This window comes from Sprattus sprattus, assembly GCF_963457725.1.
Source record: "Sprattus sprattus genome assembly, chromosome: 3".
Taxonomy (NCBI): Eukaryota; Metazoa; Chordata; class Actinopteri; order Clupeiformes; family Clupeidae; genus Sprattus; species Sprattus sprattus.
The window spans coordinates 1,166,729-1,191,317 of NC_137922.1; the positions used below are offsets into that span (position 1 = coordinate 1,166,729).

The 24,589-nt window shown below is 41.1% G+C and overlaps 1 gene segment (V, D, J or C); it reads left to right on the forward strand.

Annotated features, from left to right (window-relative positions):
- The first annotated feature begins 19,994 nt into the window (after positions 1 to 19,994).
- Positions 19,995 to 20,908, forward strand: LOC308362062 (Ig kappa-b4 chain C region-like). The segment is given in 2 exons: positions 19,995 to 20,073; positions 20,595 to 20,908.
- Positions 20,909 to 24,589: the final 3,681 nt, after the last annotated feature.

The window sequence follows — 24,589 nt, forward strand, 5'->3', positions numbered from 1 at the left end:
CACGCGTTAGAGTTTTGGTTGTTTAATGCTATAGCCTCTTTTCATGTTGGATTGGACAAATTACATGACGGGGAAAAAAACATTAGATTAAAAAAGTATATGTTCTGATTGTAGAGAGCAAAGTTCTGTAATACTTTATAACTTTATTTGGACTGGAGCAGCACTAACTACATTTTACATACGGTCACATTCATCACTGTTTTTTTCTTGTTTTCTGACTTTTATTTTGTTTTCGCTGTGACTTAGTTTATGTCCTTATTTTGTAGTAGTCTTGTGTGTTGTTTTCCTCCTGGTTGCCATGTGCTCCTGTGTTTATTTAGCCATGTGACTCTGTTGTTCCTTGTGTCTCTGTGTCTGCAGCTCACCTGTTTCTGCTCATCTCCTTTATTAGCCTTATTATTGTCTGCCTTGTGTTCACCTGCCCCTCCTTGTGTTAAACCAAAGATGTTTCCCCTGTTTGGTGCTCCCTGTGTATGGAAACCCTTGATTTATGGATATTGATTGTCTTCCAATGCTGTTCTCTGCCACATGTATGTACTGTTCTTGTTTGTAGCCTACATAGTAAGTAAAGACTTCTTGTTTGGAGTGACAACTGTATATAGTGTTGTGCATATGGGTCCAGCACTATAACAAACTTATACAGTATTAATGAGAGATAGGTGGACAAAGCCTTGTGACGTTTTTGAGGCTTCTTCCTTATTGTGCTGAAAAAAGATCTGAGGATTTTGACGTATCATAGGGGCTGTTTACACCTGGCATTAAAATGCTCTGAGGCTGATCAGGGCCATGTTCGTCGTGCGTGGTTCAGTTAAGTTGATCATTTGTCCCATTAGCCATGAACACGATGATTGAGGACAGGCTATCTCGGTTCGTCCGAGGCTGATCCAGAGTCGAACAATGTTGTTAATTCAAACCAGACTTCACTTGTCAGGGCAATTGCGGGTCCCCGTCCTACTTCAAAAGGGGGAAACGTTGATCACCAAAACCATGATTTTCTGAAGGTACACTGGCTACTAAACTCAAACAAAGAGCCTCTTTTTCGCAACTGTTGAACAGGAGATGATCATGAACAATTGTATGAAGAATACAAGACCATAATCATGGCAAAATCCAACACGGCCAATATATCGTAACCCCACACACAAAACTAATCATTGTTTTGTTGTTAACAGAATAAACAAACATAACAATAGTCAAATTACAATGACATCATTAAAAAATGACATTGAAGAGTTGCACACATGACTCAAATGTCTGTCAGACCTTTCTGTCAGTGCAAGTGATGTGTATCTTACAGAATACTCCTGATGTGAATCACTCAGGACTGAACCCTCACATAGGGAAGAGCAGGTGGCCAGAGAAGGTGTTGTGGTGGTTGTAGCTGTCCGCCACCCATGCATCGGGCCACAGCTTCACATAGACCACATCTCCCACCTCCAGCAGCAGAGAAGCTCCATTAGAAATGTCCACTCTGTGGCTTGGCTGGTGGCCATAAGCAACGACAACATGTTCTTCATTCTTATGGAGAGAGACTCCTGTAGGTATAGATGCATGACCAAATCCATGCACCGATATAGCAAAGGAGTAGACACCTCTGACTGGAGCCATAAAGACACCTAAAGTAGAAGAAAAGTTGTTATAATAACTGTATCAATGATGTCAGCATGGCAGTAGTAGGATTCCTACAGTTTCAATCTGGTCTGTGTCTTTAAAGTCATACCTGTATTGGGGTTGTAGGCGTTTCCAGTGTTGGTGAAGACATGTCTGTAGACCAGTGTGCTTGGCCTACTAAAGGGACCAAACGTTTCAATACCTGATGTTACCAGTGAGGCAGAGAAAGACACCCTCCTCTCCTCTCTCTCCCTCCTCAGCTCCTCCACCTGGCTCACAGTGAGGTTCACACTGCCTCCTACAGCTCTCACAGTGGCTGCTTGTTCCTCTTGTTTCTCCCTCAGCTCCTTAATAACAGCTCTTTGCTCTTCTGCTTTGGTCTCACTGGTTCTCAGTCTGGTCTCCATGGCCTCCATTTGTGTCTTAGTGTATCTGAGCTCCACTCTCTGCTCCACCATCAGTGCGCTCATCTCTCTCAGCACAGTGTGGATTTCAGGCTGGCAGGTTTGTTGGGTAGAGGCTGTGGCAGCAGCTTCAGTTCTCTGTGCTGCATCCAGAACCTCTCTGGTCTCTGCTTCACCATAGTGGCCCTGGTGAGTGCTGTCCTTTTCACTGATGGTCTCTCCTCTGAGCTGCGTCTCAGCCAAACAGCAGCACAGCAGCACCAGTAGAGCTCCAGAAGTCTTCATGCTGAAACTGGATGATTCGTCTTCTCCACTTCTCATCTCATTGTGTACTCTGTGTTCTTGCTCTCAAATATATAGCCTGATTGCATGATACCAAGTGATGTCATTGGGACGTGCAGATATTCATCAAACAAACAGAATCGTAAACGATGCACACATGAGGTGTAGATCGTGCCGTCTTTTTTTTTTTGTGGTCCACAGTGATGGTTGTTATTGTTGAAAATAGTGTGGTGTCAGCATGAATCATATCTCACTGCCAGATAAACATCATCAAAAGGAGCCGCAGTTAATGGTGATCATTGCTGTGCCACTCTGGCGTTGGTCCCATTGCTGACTTCACTGATCTTAGACTACAATGCGTCATAAAATCCCAGATTTACCTGCATCTCCAGAGACTGGGATGACACAGTTTGTCAGCTGTGCTTGTGATATGCCTAATATTATGTGTTTTATGAAGATGTCCTGATCTGGTAGTCCAGTGTGCTTGTGTGGTTTCTCTAGTTCTCACTCTACAGGAACAGTCCAGTCAGTCAGAGGTGGTGACACTATTCTCCTCTAAGTGAAACTGAAAAATCACTATAGTTACTAATCACACACTTATTTCTGGTGACCTCAGGCCTCTCCTTCAGCCTTCTACCTGGGCCCACTGCCCAACGTACTGCATTAGATATGCTGACAGCTGTCTCTTCATGAGGTAAACTTAACATCCAAATCAGCTTAATCTACATTAGCATTGTAACCCCATGTGTTGGTGTGAATGGGTGATGAGGTGCACAGTAAACAGTCCCCAATACCGTCGTCTTGTGTTAAGTAATGTGTAGCCAAATAAACAGAATCATAAATGATGTGCACGTGAGTTTCAGTACATGTGCAGTCTTGTTTTCTAAAAAGAAAATCCTGATGTATAAATTCAATTGCACGACTACATGTAAATGTAAATTTCATATATTTTTTCTGTCGGATTCTACCACTAGACCGTCTTATCTGCCTCTGTATGTCATTGTCGAATCAGGTAACAGCCATTCAGTCAGCCTAGAGTCAAGATTCAAATGGCCCCGCCCCTTCAGGGCGATCTTGGACGAAATGAAAATCGCCCCAGACCTCTCCCATTGACAGACTCCCATGTTAAATGCGTTTTTTTTCACAAAACAGAGCTCTCTCACTCTCAATGCATTCTCTATGGCTTCCGGGAGGGCTCGCCCCTCCAAGTCTAGTCATAAGTAAGCGACGCAAAAGCCTATGGTAAAAGCCAATGAGGACGTCACACAGCTTCGACAAAGGCATGTCAAGATGGCACCTGTTCAGCACAACAATTCCATCCGCTCTTTGACAGAAACTTCTTTTTAGTCAGCGTAATAATGAAGATAAATTGACCAAAAAAACAATTAGGACTTCCTAGACCAAAAGTATCCATTCAACAGTTTTCTACAAAGGGAGGGAAATTGGAACAAAAGAAAATCGCGGTCGTGAAGTGGCTAACGCGGTCTGTATTTCTATTTACCACTGTCACTTTTCATAGGTTTCACAGTGTGAACTATCTTTGAATGATTTTTTATGTGATGACTTATTTTGCTTTTGTAAGCCAATACTTTCAAGATCAGTCAATAAATATCGTTGGTTTTGACGTATGTTGCCCCCTTCTTTATTTTGTTAGTGGACATCATGTGTCATGTTCAGCTATGTTACAACATACAACATTTGAGACGTGTGGATAATGAAAAAGTGGGATAATTTAATGTGGAGCCACATCATGTTTGCTTATGAAGGCTCCTGAATGTAACTTTCTTCCATGGCGTTCCACTTGTATCTTGCTACTCTAGCTATGTAGAAAGAGGGGAGATATTGCTGTTGGTTGCTGCCAATAGTGGACAAAAAGGTATTGCTGCATGAGTAAATCGGATAACTTAATGTACCTACTGAATGGGTCGCCTTAATCATCAAAAAAAATTGCCCCCCCTGAGAATTTTTTCAGGAGCCGCCACTGGTTATTAGTGTTGTGGGTTATGGGTGTGTTATTGATGTTACTGTATGGCAGCATAAATCATATCTCACTGCCAGACAAACATCTTCATCATCCTGATGAAGAGGAGGAGCTGCAGTTTATGGTGCTAATTGAAATTCCACTAGTCTTGGGTTAAGTAGTGTGTGTAGCCAGTCTCCAGTACTCTCCTACAGTAACTAATGTGTCTGTAACCTGCCCCCAATCCTCCTCCTTCCAGTAGGTAATAATACACTCAAATATGTTTGTTTATATCAGTTATTGTGTCCATGTTGTCTTGTTGTCTGGTGAAGTGCTCCTGATTCAGGGTCAGGGCACAGGGCTGTAGGCTGACAGGGTTGATTTTTGTTAATTATTGATTTTGCAGTTTTATGACTGATGTCTATTAATGGTTGATAATGAAAGTTACTGATACTCCTCTCTTTACAGTTATCTCTGAACAGCTCTGCGGTTGTAAAAGTGATCACCAAGGCCAAACACGTGCCAGGTGCCAAGGAGCATATCTGGTTGTTTGGGGTTTCCGCTGAAGTGGTTCATTTCCATAAAAGACCCTGTATGGGTTTGTACAGCAATATTGTTTCCAGTGGTTCTGCTGGTTTCAACCTTTGTATTAAAATCTAGCTTTTTATATTTTTCAAAAAAAAGGAGAGGCTACACGCGTTAGAGTTTTGGTTGTTTAATGCTATAGCCTCTTTTCATGTTGGATTGGACAAATTACATGACTGGGAAAAAAACATTAGATTAAAAAAGTATATGTTCTGATTGTAGAGAGCAAAGTCCTGTAATACTTTATAACTTTATTTGGACTGGAGCAACACTAACTACATTTTACATATTGTCACATTTGTCACTGTGTTTTCCTGTTTTCTGACTTTTATTTTGTATTTGCTGTGACTTTGTTTACGTCCTTATTTTGTAGTAGTCTTGTGTGTTGTTTTCCTCCTGGTTGCCATGTGCTCCTGTGTTTATTTAGCCATGTGACTCTGTTGTTCCTTGTGTCTCTGTGTCTGCAGCTCACCTGTTTCTGCTCTTCTCCTTCATTAGCCTTATTATTGTCTGCCTTGTGTTCACCTGCCCCTCCTTGTGTTAAACCAATGATGTTTCCCCTGTTTGGTGCTCCCTGTGTATGGAAACCCTTGATTTATGGATATTGATTGTCTTCCAATGCTGTTCTCTGCCACATGTATGTATACGGTTCTTGTTTGCAGCCCACTTAGTAAGTAAAGACTTCTTGTTTGGAGTGACAACTGTATTTAGTGTTGTGCATATGGGTACAGCACTATAACAAACTTATACAGTATTAATGAGAGACAGGTGGACAAAGCCTTGTGACGTTTTTGAGGCTTCTTCCTTATTGTGCTGAAAAAAGATCTGAGGATTTTGACGTATCATAGGGGCTGTTTACACCTGGCATTAAAATGCTCTGAGGCTGATCAGGGCCATGTTCGTCGTGCGTGGTTCAGTTAAGTTGATCAATTGTCCCATTAGCCAGTTTAAATGAACACGATGATTGAGGACAGGCTATCTCGGTTCGTCCGAGGCTGATCCAGAGTCGAACAATGTTGTTAATTCGAACCAGACTTAACTTATCAGGGCAATTGCGGGTCCCCGTCCTACTTCAAAAGGGAGAAAAGTCGATCACCAAAACCATGATTTTCTGACGGTACACTATACTTAACTCAAACAAAGAGCCTCTTTTTTTCTCCACTGTTGAACAGGAGATGATCATGAACACTTGTATGAAGAATACAAGACCATAATCATGGCAAAATCCAACACCGCCAATATATCGCAACCCAACACACAAAACTAATCATTGTTTTGTTGTTAACAGAATAAACAAACATAACAACAGTCAAATTACAATGACATCATTAAAAAATGACATTGAAGAGTTGCACACATGACTCAAATGTCTGTCAGACCTTTCTGTCAGTGCAAGTGATGTGTATCTTACAGAATACTCCTGATGTGAATCACTCAGGACTGAACCCTCACATAGGGAAGAGCAGGTGGCCAGAGAAGGTGTTGTGGTGGTTGTAGCTGTCCACCACCCATGCATCGGGCCACAGCTTCACATAGACCACATCTCCCACCTCCAGCAGCAGAGAAGCTCCATTAGCAATGTCCACTCTGTGGCTTGGCTGGTGGCCATAAGCAACGACAACATGTTCTTCATTCTTATGGAGAGAGACTCCTGTAGGTATAGATGCATGACCAAATCCATGCACACATACAGCAAAGGAGTAGACACCTCTGACTGGAGCCATAAAGACACCTAAAGTAGAAGAAAAATTGTTATAATAACTGTATCAATGATGTCAGCATGGCAGTAGTAGGATTCCTACAGTTTGAATCTGGTCTGTGTCTTTAAAGTCATACCTGTATTGGGGTTGTAAGCGTTTCCAGTGTTGGTGAAGACATGTCTGTAGACCAGTGTGGTTGGCCTACTAAAGGGACCAAACGTTTCAATACCTGATGTTACCAGTGAGGCAGAGAAAGACACCCTCCTCTCCTCTCTCTCCCTCCTCAGCTCCTCCACCTGGCTCACAGTGAGGTTCACACTGCCTCCTACAGCTCTCACAGCGGCTGCTTGTTCCTCCTGTTTCTCCCTCAGCTCCTTAATAACAGCTCTTTGCTCTTCTGCTTTGGTCTCACTGGCTCTCAGTCTGATCTCCATGGCCTCCATTTGTGTCTTAGTGTATCTGAGCTCCACTCTCTGCTCCACCATCAGTGCGCTCATCTCTCTCAGCACAGTGTGGATGTCAGGCTGGCAGGTTTGTTGGGTGGAGGCTGTGGCAGCAGCTTCAGTTCTCTGTGCTGCATCCAGAACCTCTCTGGTCTCTGCTTCACCATAGTGGCCCTGGTGAGTGCTGTCCTTTTCACTGATGGTCTCTCCTCTGAGCTGCGTCTCAGCCAAACAGCAGCACAGCAGCACCAGTAGAGCTCCAGAAGTCTTCATGCTGAAACTGGATGATTCGTCTTCTCCACTTCTCATCTCATTGTGTACTCTGTGTTCTTGCTCTCAAATATATAGCCTGATTGCATGTTACCAAGTGATGTCATTGGGACGTGCAGATATTCATCAAACAAACAGAATCGTAAACGATGCACACGTGAGGTGTAGATCGTGCCGTCTTTTTTTTTTTGTGGTCCACAGTGATGGTTGTTATTGTTGAAAATAGTGTGATGTCAGCATGAATCATATCTCACTGCCAGATAAACATCATCAAAAGGAGCCGCAGTGAATGGTGATCATTGCTGTGCCACTCTGGCGATGGCCCCACTGCTGACTTCATTGATCTCAGACTACAATGTGTCATATAATCCCAGATTTACCTGCATCTCCAGAGACTGGGATGACACAGTTTGTCAGCTGTGCTTGTGATATGCCTAATATGTGTTTTATGAAGATTTTCTGATCTGGTAGTCCAGTGTGCTTGTGTGGTTTCTCTAGTTCTCACTCTACAGGAACAGTCCAGTCAGTCAGAGGTGGTGACACTATTCTCCTCTAAGTGACACTGAAAAATCACTATAGTTACTAAATCACACACTTATTTCTGGTGACCTCAGGCCTCTCCTTCAGCCTTCTACCTGGGCCCACTGCCCAACGTACTGCATTAGATATGCTGACAGCTGTCTCTTCATGAGGTTACCTGAACATCCAAATCAGCTTAATCTACATTAGCATTGGAACCCCATGTGTTGGTGTGAATGGGTGATGAGGTGCACAGTAAACAGTCCCCAATACCGTCGTCTTGTGTTAAGTAATGTGTAGCCAAATAAACAGAATCATAAATGATGTGCACGTGAGTTTCAGTACATGTGCAGTCTTGTTTTCTAAAAAGCAGCTCAAAGTCTAGGCTCAGGGTTGTGTGTTATTAGTGTTGTGGGTTATGGGTGTGTTATTGATGATAAATCATATCTCACTGCCAGACAAACATCTTCATCATCCTGATGAAGAGGAGGAGCTGCAGTTTATGGTGCTAATTGATATGCTGCTAGTCTTGTGTTAAGTAGTGTGTGTAGCCAGACTCCAGTACTCTCCTACAGTAACTAATGTGTCTGTAACCAGCCCCCAATCCCCCTCCTTCCAGTAGGTAATAATACACTCAAATGTGTTTGTTTATATCAGTTATTGTGTCCATGTTGTCTTGTTGTTTGGTGAAGTGCTCCTGATTCAGGGTCAGGGCACGGGACTGTAGGCTGACAGGGGTGATTTTTGTTAATTATTGATTTTGCAGTTTCATGACAGATGTCTATTAATGGTTGATACTGAAAGTTACTGATACTCCTCTCTTTACAGTTATCTCTGAACAGCTCTGCGGTAGTATAAGTGATCACCAAGGCCAAACACGTGCCAGGTGCCAAGGAGCATATCTGGTTGTTGGGGGTTTCCCCTGAAGTGGTTCATTTCCATAAAAGACCCTGTATGGGTTTGTACAGCAATATTGTTGCCAGTGGTTCTGCTGGTTTCAACCTTTGTAATAAAATCTAGCTTTTTATATTTTTCAAAAAAAAGGAGAGGCTACACGCGTTAGGAGAGTTTTGGTTGTTTAATGCTATAGCCTCTTTTCATGTTGGATTGGACAAATTACATGACGGGGAAAAAAACATTAGATTAAAAAAGTATATATTCTGATTGTAGAGAGTTCTGTAATACTTTATAACTCTATATTGACTGGAGCAGCACTAACTACATTTTACATATTGTCACATTTGTCACTGTGTTTTCCTTGTTTTCTGACTTTTATTTTGTATTTGCTGTGACTTTGTTAAGGTCCTTATTTTGTAGTAGTCTTGTGTGTTGTTTTCCTCCTGGTTGCCATGTGCTCCTGTGTTTATTTAGCCATGTGACTCTGTTGTTCCTTGTGTCTCTGTGTCTGCAGCTCACCTGTTTCTGCGCTTCTCCTTTTTTAGCCTTATTATTGTCTGCCTTGTGTTCACCTGCCCCTCCTTGTGTTAAACCAATGATGTTTCCCCTGTTTGGTGCTCCCTGTGTATGGAAACCCTTGATTTATGGATATTGATTGTCTTCCAATGCTGTTCTCTGCCACATGTATGTATACGGTTCTTGTTTGCAGCCCACTTAGTAAGTAAAGACTTCTTGTTTGGAGTGACAACTGTATATAGTGTTGTGCATATGGGTCCAGCACTATAACAAACTTATACAGTATTAATGAGAGATAGGTGGACAAAGCCTTGTGACGTTTTTGAGGCTTCTTCCTTATTGTGCTGAAAAAAGATCTGAGGATTTTGACGTGTCATAGGGGCTGTTTACACCTGGCATTAAAATGCTCTGAGGCTGATCAGGGCCATGTTCGTCGTGCGTGGTTCAGTTAAGTTGATCAATTGTCCCATTAGCCAGTTTAAATTAACACGATGATTGAGGACAGGCTATCTCGGTTCGTCCGAGGCTGATCCAGAGTCGAACAATGTTGTTAATTCAAACCAGACTTCACTTGTCAGGGCAATTGCGGGTCCCCGTCCTACTTCAAAAGGGAGAAACGTCAATCACCAAAACCATGATTTTCTGACGGTACACTGGCTACTAAACTCAAGAAAAGAGCCTCTTTTTTTCTCCACTGTTGAGCAGGAGATGATCATGATCACTTGTATGAAGAATACAAGACCATAATCATGGCAAAATCCAACACGGCCAATATATTGTAACCCCACACACAAAACTAATCATTGTTTTGTTGTTAACAGAATAAACAAACATAACAACAGTCAAATTACAATGACATCATTAAAAAATGACATTGAAGAGTTGCACACATGACTCAAATGTCTGTCAGACCTTTCAGTGTATCTTACAGAATACTCCTGATGTGAATCACTCAGGACTGAACCCTCACATAGGGAAGAGCAGGTGGCCAGAGAAGGTGGTGTGGTGGTTGTAGCTGTCCGCCACCCATGCATCGGGCCACAGCTTCACATAGACCACATCTCCCACCTCCAGCTGCAGAGAAGCTCCATTAGCAATGTCCACTCTGTGGCTTGGCTGGTGGCCATAAGCAACAACAACATGTTCTTCATTCTTATGGAGAGAGACTCCTGTAGGTATAGATGCATGACCAGATCCATGCACACATACAGCAAAGGAGTAGACACCTCTGACTGGAGCCATAAAGACACCTAAAGTAGAAGAAAAATTGTTATAATAACTGTATCAATGATGTCAGCATGGCAGTAGTAGGATTCCTACAGTTTGAATCTGGTCTGTGTCTTTAAAGTCATACCTGTATTGGGGTTGTAGGCGTTTCCAGTGTTGGTGAAGACATGTCTGTAGACCAGTGTGGTTGGCCTACTAAAGGGACCAAACGTTTCAATACCTGATGTTACCAGTGAGGCAGAGAAAGACACCCTCCTCTCCTCTCTCTCCCTCCTCAGCTCCTCCACCTGGCTCACTGTGAGGTTCACACTGCCTCCTACAGCTCTCACAGCGGCTGCTTGTTCCTCCTGTTTCTCACTCAGCTCCTTAATAACAGCTCTTTGCTCTTCTGCTTTGGTCTCACTGGCTCTCAGTCTGGTCTCCATGGCCTCCATTTGTGTCTTAGTGTATCTGAGCTCCACCATCAGTGCGCTCATCTCTCTCAGCACAGTGTGGATTTCAGGCTGGCAGGTTTGTTGGGAGGAGGCTGTGGCAGCAGCTTCAGTTCTCTGTGCTGCATCCAGAACCTCTCTGGTCTCTGCTTCACCATAGTGGCCCTGGTGAGTGCTGTCCTTTTCACTGATGGTCTCTCCTCTGAGCTGCGTCTCAGCCAAACAGCAGCACAGCAGCACCAGTAGAGCTCCAGAAGTCTTCATGCTGAAACTGGATGATTCGTCTTCTCCACTTCTCATCTCATTGTGTACTCTGTGTTCTTGCTCTCAAATATATAGCCTGGTTGCATGTTACCAAGTGATGTCATTGGGACGTGCAGATATTCATCAAACAAACAGAATCGTGCACGTGAGTTTCAGTACATGTGCAGTCTTGTTTTCTAAAAAGCAGCTCAAAGTCTATGCTCAGGGTTGTGTGTTATTAGTGTTGTGGGTTATGGGTGTGTTATTGATGTTACTGCATGGCAGCATAAATCATATCTCACTGCCAGACAAATATCTTCATCATCCTGATGAAGAGGAGGAGCTGCAGTGTATGGTGCTAATTGAAATGCCACTAGTCTTGTGTTAAGTAGTGTGTGTGTAGCCAGTCTCCAGTACTCTCCTACAGTAACTAATGTGTGTGTAACCAGCCCCCAATCCTCCACCTTACAGTAGGTAATTATACACTCAAATGTGTTTGTTTATATCAATTATTGTGTCCATGTTGTCTTGTTGTCTGGTGAAGTGCTCCTGATTCAGGGTCGGGGCACTGGGCTGTAGGCTGACAGGGTTGATTTTTGTTAATTATTGATTTTGCAGTTTCATGACAGATGTCTATTAATGGTTGATACTGAAAGTTACTGATACTCCTCTCTTTACAGTTATCTCTGAACAGCTCTGCGGTAGTATAAGTGATCACCAAGGCCAAACACGTGCCAAGGAGCATATCTGGGTGTTTGAGGTTTCCCTTGAAGTGGTTCATTTTCATTAAAGACCCTGTATGGGTGTGTACAGCAATGTTGTTGCAAGTGGTTTTGCTGGTTTCAACCTTTGCGTTAAAATCTAGCTTTTATATTTTTCAAAAAATGTAGATGCTACACACGTAAGGAGAGTTTTGGTTGTTTAATGCTATAGCCTCTTTTCATGTTGGATTGGACAAATAACATGACGGGGAAAAAAAACATTAGATTAAAAAAGTATATATTCTGATTGTAGAGAGTTCTGTAATACTTTATAACTCTATATTGACTGGAGCAGCACTAACTACATTTTAAATACTGTCACATTTGTAACTGTGTTTTCCTTGTTTTCTGACTTTTATTTTGTATTTGCTGTGTCTTTGTTTACATCCTTATTTTGTAGAAGTCTTTTGCAGCTCATCTGTTTCTGCTCTTCTCGTTTTTTAGCCTAATTATTGTCTGCCTTGTGTTCACCTGCCCCTCCTTGTATTAAACCAACGATGTTTCCCCTGTTTGGTGCTCCCTGTGTACGGAAACCCTTGATTTATGGATATTGTTTGTCTTCCAATGCTGTTCTCTGCCACATGTATGCATACTGTTCTTGTTTGTAGCCCACTTAGTAAGTAAAGACTTCTTGTTTGGAGTGACAACCAGTGGTGGAAGAAGTACTGAAGTTTAGTACTTAAGTGAAAGTACAAGTACCCAGGAAAATAAAAGTAAAAGTAAAAGTACTACATCAACTATCCTACTTACACATAAAAAGGAGTTGCTAGCCTTCAAGAATTCGAAATTTAAAGTAGCATGTCGAGGTAAGCAGAGTTCTTGCTAAGTTATGTTCGTGACTTTTGAATATTAATTTGGTTACTGACATGATATTATACTGTTATCTAGCTAAATGCATGATGACATACAGCAAAAGCATCAAAATAACATGCTGGTATCTATATTGGTTTGGCTTAATGGTATTAACTTTGCAGATAATCCGTGGTAGATAACTTGTCATCAGCAGAATTTTAAGATAGAGTGTGAAAAGTATTACAGAGGGTAAGCACAATATGTACACAAACCTTTCCAATAAACAAATGTTGTTGCTTATAAGTATTACCAGTAGCTATATCTGCATTCTTTATCAAAATGGCACAGCCCAAGACATTGAGAGACAACCCATTTCGTGAGTACTTTTGCGTTTAAAGTGAATTTAAAAGTAAGTACTTTTTTACTTCAGTAGGATAGTTGATGTAGTACTTTTACTTTTACTTTTATTTTCCTGGGTACTTGTACTTTTACTTAAGTACTAAACTTCAGTACTTCTTCCACCACTGACACACACACACACACACACACACATACACACACACACACACACACACACACACACACACACACACACACACACACACACACACACACACACACACACACACACACACACACACACACACACACACACACACACTGCCCTCTAATTCAGCCAAAAAGCCAAGGAGAAGTAAAGCAAAATGGTGAACTACTGAACTAATAACATTTATAAAATATGTTATTTGTGAAGCCTGGGGAGCTAACCACACTTAAGCTGGTGTCAGCTTCAGTAACCGGCCTCAGGTGGATCATTATGGAGAACCCACAGCCCCAAAACAGGCTTTTCATTGCTGCAGAAGTCTCTTTCTCAGGGCTTGAACTTTAGTAGAGAAGTACAGGGTGTTCCTCTTGAGCTCACTGAAGGATATGGGCTGATGCTGGAGATAGTTCAGCAGCACCTGGACCTGGAGCTGACAAAAAACAATTTATTGTCATCAGAAATGTCTGACTAGTTGAAAATACAAATACATTCTCCTCATACTCAGTCTTATTTACTCCATAGCTGTCACAGGCTTAAGGCCTTAAGACATCTGTCACAGTGATGGAAATGACTGTGGCTGATTAATATCATCTGAGAGCCAGGTGGAGTACAGCCACCACCCATGATCTGACTGGAACGCCTGTGAGTCAGCAGCACTCATCAAAACACTGATGATTGATAATAATCTACAGTAAATTCTTCTGAATAGTAGGACCTTTTCAACAGAAAACATTGTTATAAAGCCTGGCTTAAATTCCTGGCCACAGCAGGATGTAAATTGTTGTAAAATGTAGGCCCTTCACATGTAGACCATTCACTTCCATTCAAATGCCCGTCTCTATTGTAGACTAGACCAATTGTAGTCTTAGTTGAATTGCGTTTTATAGGAGAAAATCTGATATTGACAGGATAGGTGATATTATGGATTCTAGGCCTAGTGTTGAATTTCAATATGGTAGACATTCAATACTGTTCTCTGTAAACTGACATTCAAATTAAATAATGAAGTAAAGTTATCTTGTCTATTCTGCAAACCTGCCTGTCCTGCAAATTAATAAAATGATTTGCAACGGTCTGCTAACATCTCTCTTGGGACAGTTTAACATCTGGTTGAAGAGCTACTCTATTCTGGGAGCTAAAAAGGTGCTCTGACGATGCAAATGTTAACAGTTTCACTACCTAAAAGAGTCTGAACTTCAACAGCCATGTTTCATTTCACAGAAGACATCACCCTTACTCATCTTTATTGTTAATATTAGAAAGGGTGACATAAAACTGAAACTTAACCACTAAACACAAAGGACTACACATGCTGTATATTATATTTTATATCTAGCTTTAACATGACTCTGCTGTTCACTGCAGAAACACTTTAGCCAGTGGCATAGCTCATGCTCAAGAAGCGTTTCAGCACCACAACCAGAGAGGACATTTCATTGATGATCATCACTGTATTCATGCCCACACATGACACAACACATTAGAGTGAAGATGAACTCAACTCTGATTTATCAACTGATCTCCCATAGATCAGAGAGATCAGTCCTACATATTAACAGCTCTCTCATTCTTCATGTAACCATATGCACACATGCAGAGATGACATAAAGTAAATATTCTCTCAGTCTATCCTGCTGATGTGGGTATGGTGTATCTTAGTGAAACAATTAATTTCATACCCTCAAACTTAGCTTGAGAACACCAAAAGAACATCAAACATTCCTTCCAACATCCTAATGTGTGTTCTTTTAAAGGGTTTATATGAGAGACAAAATACCAAATGTACATGAACAGCTGAACTTCTTATCTAGTTTCATTTTGTTTCAGTTGGAGTTCTGCTAAATCCCAGATGTCCTGGTACCAACAGAGACATGAGGGCTGTCCTAACTCTCTTAGCAGTCTGGTGTCTTAAGTCCTGATGGATTAGGGTCTGACTTGCCTCTGACCACCAGAGGAGCCAAAGAGATGCAGGATATGACCACTGCATGAGCTAGAAAAGAGAAGAATGGTGTCACAGGTTCTATTCACGTCTCATCACTTCCCTCTCCCTCAGCACCTGCACCAGGGCTCTCATTGTCCTGTCTGACTGAGGGAGGTTTTCTATGGCCGTATATCACTGAGTCAACTCACCAGCACTGCTACCATAGAGTAATAACCTCCTGCTTCTTCACTCAGGACTCCACTGATGGTCCAACTGTAGTCTTTCCCAGATCCACTACCACTAAATCTGGCTGGAACAACAGGCCGGCAACTATGTAACTCTTTACACAAAAATATATTTGTAAGTCAACATGCATTATACAAATCTAAACAGTGCTAATATGACTGAGCACTGTCTGTCTCTCTCAGCTCTTTTAATGTGTTCACATGTTTGGACCCTTAAAATCATCTACAAATGCTTGTAACATATCAAACACAGTAGAGTCATCTTTCCTGTAGGGTGGGAAAAGCCTCTCACATTCTGTATTGTGTGTGCTCAACCCAGACACAGAAGGCTATTTGCATAGTCAATTTTGCATTGGCAGCTTATGCTTCAGTGCCCTCAAAGCGTTTATATCTGTAACTTACACTCTCTTAGTGACACTCATTGCTCATGTTGGCAGAATCTTCAAGAACAATGACAAACATCATTCTCATCTGGGCAGTTTTATTCCTTGTGGAAGGTGAGATATTTAATGAGTGGTTGAGATTCATGCAAGCTGCACATTTACACTCTCCTGTTAATGTCATTTCATTTGTGTGTTTATCTTTTTGTTTCTCTGTACTTTTCAGAATCTATGGGACAGATTACTGTAACTCAGAGCCCCTCAGCAAGTGTTCATCTGGGAGAATCAATCACTCTGACCTGTTAAACCAGCTCTGGCATTGATGGCTGGGGACTATCATGGTACCAGCAGAAAGATGGAGAAGCTCCTAAACTTTTAGTTTGGGGTGTGAATGAACTCCAGTCTGGGAATCCACCACGATTTGCTGGAAGTGGTTCATCGGGTGGATCGGATTTCAGTCTTACCATCAGTGGTGTCCAGGCTGAAGATGAAGGAGATTATTACTGTATGAGTGTCCACTCAGTCAGTAGTGTCTATGTGTTGACACAGTGATACAGAGCCGTACAAAAACCTCCCTCAGTCACAGTGACAGCATGAGTGGAGCTGAACCCTGCTGCAGCTGCTGAGAGGATGAAACAAACACTCAGTAGACAGAGGGCTGAACTGGTAGGCCAGACCTTTGGAGCCCAGCTGATGATAGGATCATGAGTTATTATCTAATACGGTTACATCTTATTCTAAGTCATCATGAGATGCACTGGGGCACTGTGTGACTAGATTTCACCACTGGTGTCTTAGCACTGAACCTAACATGGTTGTGTCATTTGGAGATCAGCAAACTCCCAAACTATGATCAGAGCACAAGATGTTTGAAGGGTTTAGGTGACCAACAAGATCAATGTATTAATTGTTGCAGGATCATTCAGTGGACTTTTGGCAGAGAACAGCATAGATAGGTTTGGTGCAACAGGAATATGGCTGAAGATGGTTATGTTGTGACTGTCAAGCAGAAGGGTGGATCTTTGATGTTGGCTGTTCCTCCATAAACCACACTCCACTTATTAAAGTGAATGTCACCATGGACTTCATCAGATACCAGCGAATATCAAATCAAAACCCCAATGCTGCTACCATAAAACTTTATGGGCATCAGTCCAAAACACAGGTTGAGGAAATCTACCAGCACCATCAACCCAAAACCAGCAACCAACCTAAACAGAAAACTAATGGAAGAGACAAGGATGTGGAAGTATTCTTCTTGGAAGAAGGATTTTGAATCCCCTACTCTGTTCTCTCAGACCTCATAACTACATACTTGCAGTAGTTGACTTGGAAAGGGACGGGGTTATGAAGTGGCATTGGAGTTCCAACCATTGAGACGCCTTGGATAGGAATTCATATTTCATTCCATTCATGTTCCATAACACTGGTTGCTCATATTTAGAAAAGGTTGGTCATTGTACAGTAGGCTTGTTGAGGAATTCCAAACTGTATTTTGTGCAGCCACTCAGTCAAGCATGAAGAGGTTTTTGTACAGCCTCTCAATTAGTTTGTATCACTGTGGCGGACTTTTGGTGGCGGCACCAGATTGAATGTTGGCAGTAAGTATTCTATTCACCTTATCAGAATAGTTTTGTTTGGCAACTTGTATTTGTATATATTTATATGTATTTATTTTTAAAAGAATGTAGGGTTCTTACTTACGATGGCTCATTGCATTCACTCAATAATAAAAATTTCACCAGGTTATCTCATAATTACGAGATAGTATCTCATAATTATGAGATAGTTATCTCATAATTATGAGATAACCTGGTGAAATTTTTATTATTGAGTGAATGCAATAATTACGAGATAGTATCTCATAATTATGAGATAATTATCTCATAATTACGAGATAGTATCTCATAATTATGAGATAATTATCTCATAATTATGAGATAACCTGGTGATTTTTTTTTTTTTTTTTAAATCTTCATGAGCTGTCCTGTATGCGCGCGCAGACTCACGGCAGAAAGAAGCAAGGTGTTGTGTATAAGCGGGTGAGGAAATGTCATGAAGGCTAAATGAAAAGGTGTTGCTGTGTTGTGAACTGTACTAACAGAGTTGGCAATGGGATAAGGATGTTCAGTATACCCAGGAAAAGGCATCCATTTGCCATGAACAGAAGGTGGTTATGCGTTCACGCTATAAGAAGGGCGGTTTGAGGTCCAGGTGGTCCACAAGGAGAAGAACGTATGCAGTGCACATTTAATAAGTTGTTTGTTAGAGCTAGTCATCTTTGATCAAGTGTTAAATGAACACTGCATGACCAGTCAATGTCCATGTTTACGTTAATTCATCAATTACCGTTAAACTGTTCAATGGTGTAGCTTTGGTTCAGTAAAACAGGTGGTAACTAGAACCTAGCTAGCTGATAGCATGCTAGCGGTAGCTGGCAATGCTAGCTCTAGTTAATGTTGTTATGATATGTCAGTTTGATAATATATCCCATTTCAACTTCGATGCAGATTGTAGATCAAGCAAGGGTCAGGTCTACTATATCAATCAGAAAAGTTGCAGTTTGCTTGTTGAGTCGCAGCTAACTAATACCGTTGCTAGCATGCATGTCAGAGAATTCTTACAACAATTTTCCATTATATGCTTGCAAGATACTTTTGTGCGCTTGCTCTCTCTCGATGTGGCGTTCAATGTTAATCAATAAATATTGAGAAATAAATAATTGTTCATCTGTCATGTCTTATTTACATGTACCCAGGCATTGTGGGTTTGGCTAGTGCCTTCAAGAGGGAGCACATTTGATCTAAGGACGCTTAACTCTGGTGCAGCATCAATAGTTTCTTTTTTTTTTACCTGACCACATAACACATAGTTGTAAGCATCAAGAGATTTGTAAGCACGCATCTTTTCTTCTGTGAACACACTTGGTGTCTGGATTAGATGGTTATACATGTCAGGACATTCAATAGATGGCCATTTTGTATGATCAAATCCACCGATCTTCGTCGATTGTTTATGGATTTAAGATATATAAGATATATTTTTTGTTGTAGTCAGCACGATCAGGGGCACAAAGGCTTCCCACATTATCCATGTTGAAAATCTACCAGCCTGTATAGTATGAACAGTATTTTGTGACTGTATAGTGTGTGTCTCAAAAGTAGTAAAGTAACGTAAACATAGTCACCACCTTAGCAAACAGCCAGCATCTTAACGTCAAATAAAATATAGACAAAGGCTCAACAATGTACAAGGTTACGTTTGGGAATATGTTGAGGGTGTGTGCAAGCATTCATGGCAACAGAATAGGGATCGGTAGGCTAAATAAGTAATAAACAATACATTTAAACTGGGCTTTCTGTATTCATTTGTATGGCTTTCTGCCGCGGATTTGCGCGCGCAGCCTTCAATGTTTGTATACAAGAAACCCATGTTTTGACTCAGCAGCTTTAGTTTGTCTGTAGTGACTTCTGACTGTGAATAAGGCAATAATGGATGTCTCTCGTGGAATTTGTTTCTATTTCCTTCTTGGAATGAGGCACTGGGAAATATTACGCTTTCTCAAAATGGATGGGATTAACATGAGCAACTGCACGGTTGCCAGGTGAGACTGATGATGTCCAGCCCCAAAATGCTCAAAATCCACCTGGAAGCACCCAATCCCGCCCAATTTTAACTAAATTCTATTGCTTTCTATGGCCAGAAATCTGCAGAAAAACCCACCCAAATACCCTTTTTACCCATTTTTACCCGCAGACGGCCATCCTAAGCAGCTCAATTGGGTGGGAAACCGCCCAATCTGGCAACACTACTGATGGTCAGAACACCAGTTGAAAAAAAAAAAAAAAAAAAAAAAAAATTTACCAGTTATCTCATAATTATGAGATAACTATCTCATAATTATGAGATAATTATCTCATAATTACGAGATAGTATAGTATCTCATAATTATGAGATAGTATCTCATAATTACGAGATAATTATCTCATAATTACGAGATAGTATCTCATAATTATGGGATAATTATCTCATAATTACGAGATAGTATCTCATAATTATGAGATAATTATCTCATAATTACGAGATACTATCTCATAATTATGAGATACTATCTCATAATTATGAGATAGCATGGTGAAATTTTTATTATTGAGTGAATGCAATGAGCCATCGTACTTACTGTATTAATGGGGAAAAACTAGGATCTAGTGACATCTACTTGACAAATCAAGGCGGTGTGAAGTTAAGAACTGATTCTGCCTAATGGAAGAGGATGACCAAAATATGACCATTGAGGGTTTTGATGGCCTGATGTGCCTATTCATCCTCCTGAACGTAGGCAGTAGGGGAGTTTTTGTACGGGGGCAAATAGGGTTCTTATCACTGTGGTACACTTTTGGGAGCGGCACACAACTTGATGTTGGCAGTAAGTTACTTTTGTTTCTGTTAGGTTTAGATAGATTGCTTATCAATTGAAGAGACTCTGTTTAGGTTCAGTATGTTTCTGTTCTTTTTTTATATATATAAATGTATTCCTTCTGAATGTGGGAGAGTATTATGCAAAGTCATTATTCAGTATAAGAATGTTGTTACCTTGCTTCAGGCTAGACACTTGCCACCATGTCTTTGTTCACACATCATTTCACTTTATTCATTGTGATATTATGAATTCCAGACCTACTGTATGTATGTATGTATACATATATTTAAATGGAAATAAGAGAGACATAGCATTATTCACTACCAACACCTGTTTTCTGGGTTGATACCTCGAGAAAAACGGAAATTCAGAGAAAAGGAGAAATAATCTTTACTGTAAATGACTCCATTATTTCTAATCTCCTCAACAATGCTCTCTTCCAGCCAACACCCAACCCACGCTGACAGTCCTGCCTCCCTCCAGTGAGGAGCTGAGCAGTAAGAGCTCTGCCACACTGGTGTGCCTGGCTGCCAAGGGCTTCCCCTCAGACTGGAGCCTGAGCTGGAAGGTGGATGGGACCAGTAAGAGTGGAGTGGCCAGTCGTGGGGTCATGAAGGACGGTCTGTACAGCTGGAGCAGCACCCTGACACTCAGTGATGGCCAGTGGAGAGGAGCCACTTCAGTGGTCTGTGAGGCCACCCAGGGATCTCAGAGAGCGGTCACTAAAGCCCTGAGCAGAGCGGACTGCTCTCAGTAGGATCTAGTCTCTGCTCCGATGAGTCGACTGCTCTCAGTAGGATCTAGTCTCTGCTCCGATGAGTCGACTGCTCTCCGTAGGATCTAGTCTCTGCTCCGATGAGTCGACTGCTCTCAGTAGGATCTAGTCTCTGCTCCGATGAGTCGACTGCTCTCAGTAGGATCTAGTCTCTGCTCCGATGAGTCGACTGCTCTCAGTAGGATCTCTGCTCCGATGAGTCGACTGCTCTCAGTAGGATCTAGTCTCTGCTCCGATGAGTCGACTGCTCTCAGTAGGATCTAGTCTCTGCTCCGATGAGTCGACTGCTCTCTTCTCTGAATTTCTGACTTACAGCTTCATCAGCAGGCTAAAATGCGTACTGTTTTGCAGCTTTAGTATCGTGATAAAAATGTGTTTATAAATGCTCCGCTGCTTCAATGCTGTTCCTGAGATTAGATTAATAAAACTTCATGTTTTACACTCATGGTTTGTTCCTTCTCTCTGAAATGGTATTTCATGTGTATGGAACACAATAGGAAATCATTTTAATCACATTTGTTCACAGCTTTCCTTAAAAGAGGTCTATAATCTGAAACCTATGGTCTTTATTGGCAAACTTTTTGCTAGTGATAAATATAAAAAAATAAAATGCCAGCGTGTTTTCAGAGTTTATCCACATACCCCAAGAGACGAGAGAACATCTGGCTACAGAGGTGTTCTATTCATGGTGCTGTTGAGGCACCCAAGCATGACTATGCAAATATTCAACATCACCCTCACAACCTGCCAACTTTACTCAGAAAGACCCTGTTGACTCATATCAGACCTGTTACATTCTCACAAACACAAATCTCACAAATGAACCAACATCTGCATTTACTTATTTATTTAGACAACTTTGTGCAAAGCATGTCATAGAGTATGTAAGATTTACATTTTCTCAGTTTCCACATGGTTTCATTATCCAATGTTAATATGAGTAACCCAAATTCAGTAAATCTCAAATTCAGAAATGTATCATTCTTGGGGTTACAGTTGCCCACATATCATCAATACATTTATCCTTTACCATCTTCTGAGAACTTAAATACACAACACTCATGCCATATCAGACAAAAAATGTGATACAAAATGTAATATGCTGCACAAATTGCTATATGAACTGGCTTAGTGTCATCAACAAACACTTTTATTCGACCCCAGTGTACTTTTACACAACTGTTACACTGATTTGTTCTTCTTTCGCCATCTAGTGGACAAATACTTTAATGACAATTTACTATGCCCCAATGATTGAGGAGACACTGATCACCCAACTGCCTATTACTATTGTTAAAATTAAATAAACAATATGGTAAATAAGAGAAGTATCTGATAAATATAGGATCTCAAGTCAAGAACATCCATCTGGTGCAAGCTTGTATTCTCAATAACCACAAATGTGACCCATGAATGACTGTATTTCAATGGAATGGTATGGATGTAAATAAAACCAGAGATAATTTTTTTCCCATTTGTCTTTAGTTATGACAGTGTCCTGTGACCCATTACGTTGGAGCAACTCTGATTACGTTTCTTGAAATTATGAATACAGCCTACTCATTATCAATAGATAAAGTGCTCAGGTGGGCTATCTCCCGGGCCTTTCTGTGTGGAGTTTACATGTTCTCTTCCTCCAATAAGAACCCCAACAAAACAAAAAAACATGCAAAACAGAACATTCTTCTGTCCGTCTGTGCCCACTGCTCCTGGAGGAAGGACATTCCGGGATGGGTAAAATGCAGTGACCATTTCACAGCGACCTCAAGCCTGCGTGTGCGTGTGTTTGTGTTTCCTGTGTCGCCTACATACATCCACGTGTGTGTTGTAGTGTGTCGCTTGTGGCAATAAAAACTGACTGAAGTCAGCCTTGGTTGGGATTACACTGCATGTGTAAAGTTGGTATTTTGAGCAGCTAACAGCCTTGTGTGTTTGTCCATACCACGATTACCTTGAAAGCCATCAAGTCTTAACATGTGTCATTTGTTATAGCATAATACAGATCACAATAATCTAAGCTCCGTTGAGCTGTGATAGAAGGTGAAGGAGCTATTCAACGTGAAAGGGAGGTGGTGAAGTCAAAATCGTAACCATTCAAAACGACTTCAGACTGCAGCATCGCACCAACATTCTAAAATGTCCAAATACATCGCTTTGTTTTTGACACGCGCCTCTGGTGATTATATCATCTGTTCACAGCGCTTGTTTCCAAAAACATCTAGATTTTGGCCTACTGAGGCTTTGATCGAGGCCTACGTAGGCTACAGTAGATGTAAATTAAGGAATAGTTTGGTCTTACTACAAAATTGACAGAACAGAGTCTGCGGGTGATCAATTAATTAATTACGAAAATAGGATAGGATACAGATTTCAGGCGCAAACTAGCTAAACACCATTTTTAAATGGGGATTTCTGGGTTTTCTTACTGACACGGAGAGGGGGTTGGAACACAGATGGAAGCAGCAAGGGGAAAAAAGCGACTATTAGTAAAACGGTGAAACTTTTAAAAATGCGTCTAAACGGTTCTCATATGCGTACCAAGATCTTTAAAATACAAAATTGATAATACACAATTCTAAAAGCTGATAGTAGGCTACAGTGCAAGCTGTACATATTCTTATAGCAAGGTTTTTGTTGGAATTCATTATCCGATAATGATCGACCTATTTCCTTATTGAATTCCTCATGGGCAGATCAGGGCATTGTGACGCATATGAGACGTTATTGTTAGATCATTAGCCACGGTGATGCCACGGTAATGTTTCAAGTCTTCTCACACATAATTTAGAATTGACTGATCAACACAATACTACAGTTCATTGTGCTATCGGCTTCGTATTTTTAAAGGTTTTATTTCATATTTGCAGACTCTGGTCTTCCCGATCTCACAATGTCGAAAGGAAACGAGGTAGGCCTAAGTAATTGCTTAATTTCAAAACCATTAGACTTAAGTGTGTTACGTTTTTGACTGTTTATGCCTTTAAAACGGTTAAGATGAGACAAAATGTCTCTCTCTGCTAGGTCCCCTGTTATAGATTATTTATATAGCCTATACTGTATATAAAAACGATTGCTCGTTCTTAGTGTGTAATTTAATTGAGCTTAGTCCCATTGACATGGGGCTTTCGTTTGTGGTGATAGATAATAAATTAATACAAATAACAGCTTACTCAACAGGACTGTTTCTCCCGTGCTGTTGACAAAATACCTTTGAGTGTTCAAAATGATAATTATTAACTATGGTAGTTGTTCAACAACGCTTTCAGCAAACACACCCCAGGTCTATAGTTGGTCAATAAAATGTATTTATGAATGAATATGAAAAGAAAAAACTGAATAAGATCAGACATGTCTAATAGTTGCCATGACAGCAGAAGTTGCTAATTGACATGATTACATGGCTGTATAGCAGTTTAGCATATAGGCATGTTGTCAAGGCAGCTTTAATTGTTAGTTGTCATGACAACAAGTTGTCATAGCAACACAATGACAGGAGGTAAAGGTCAATGCTGCCTGGGTGTTCCTATGGTCTTTGTATAGTACTTAAGGTGGTTGCTATGGTCATTGCAAGGGTGTTGCTTTACTAGTTGTGGTTACTATGGTAGGCACCAGGGTGCTCCATGGGTAGTCAAGGTGCTTGCTAGGGTGTTGGTATGGTAGTCA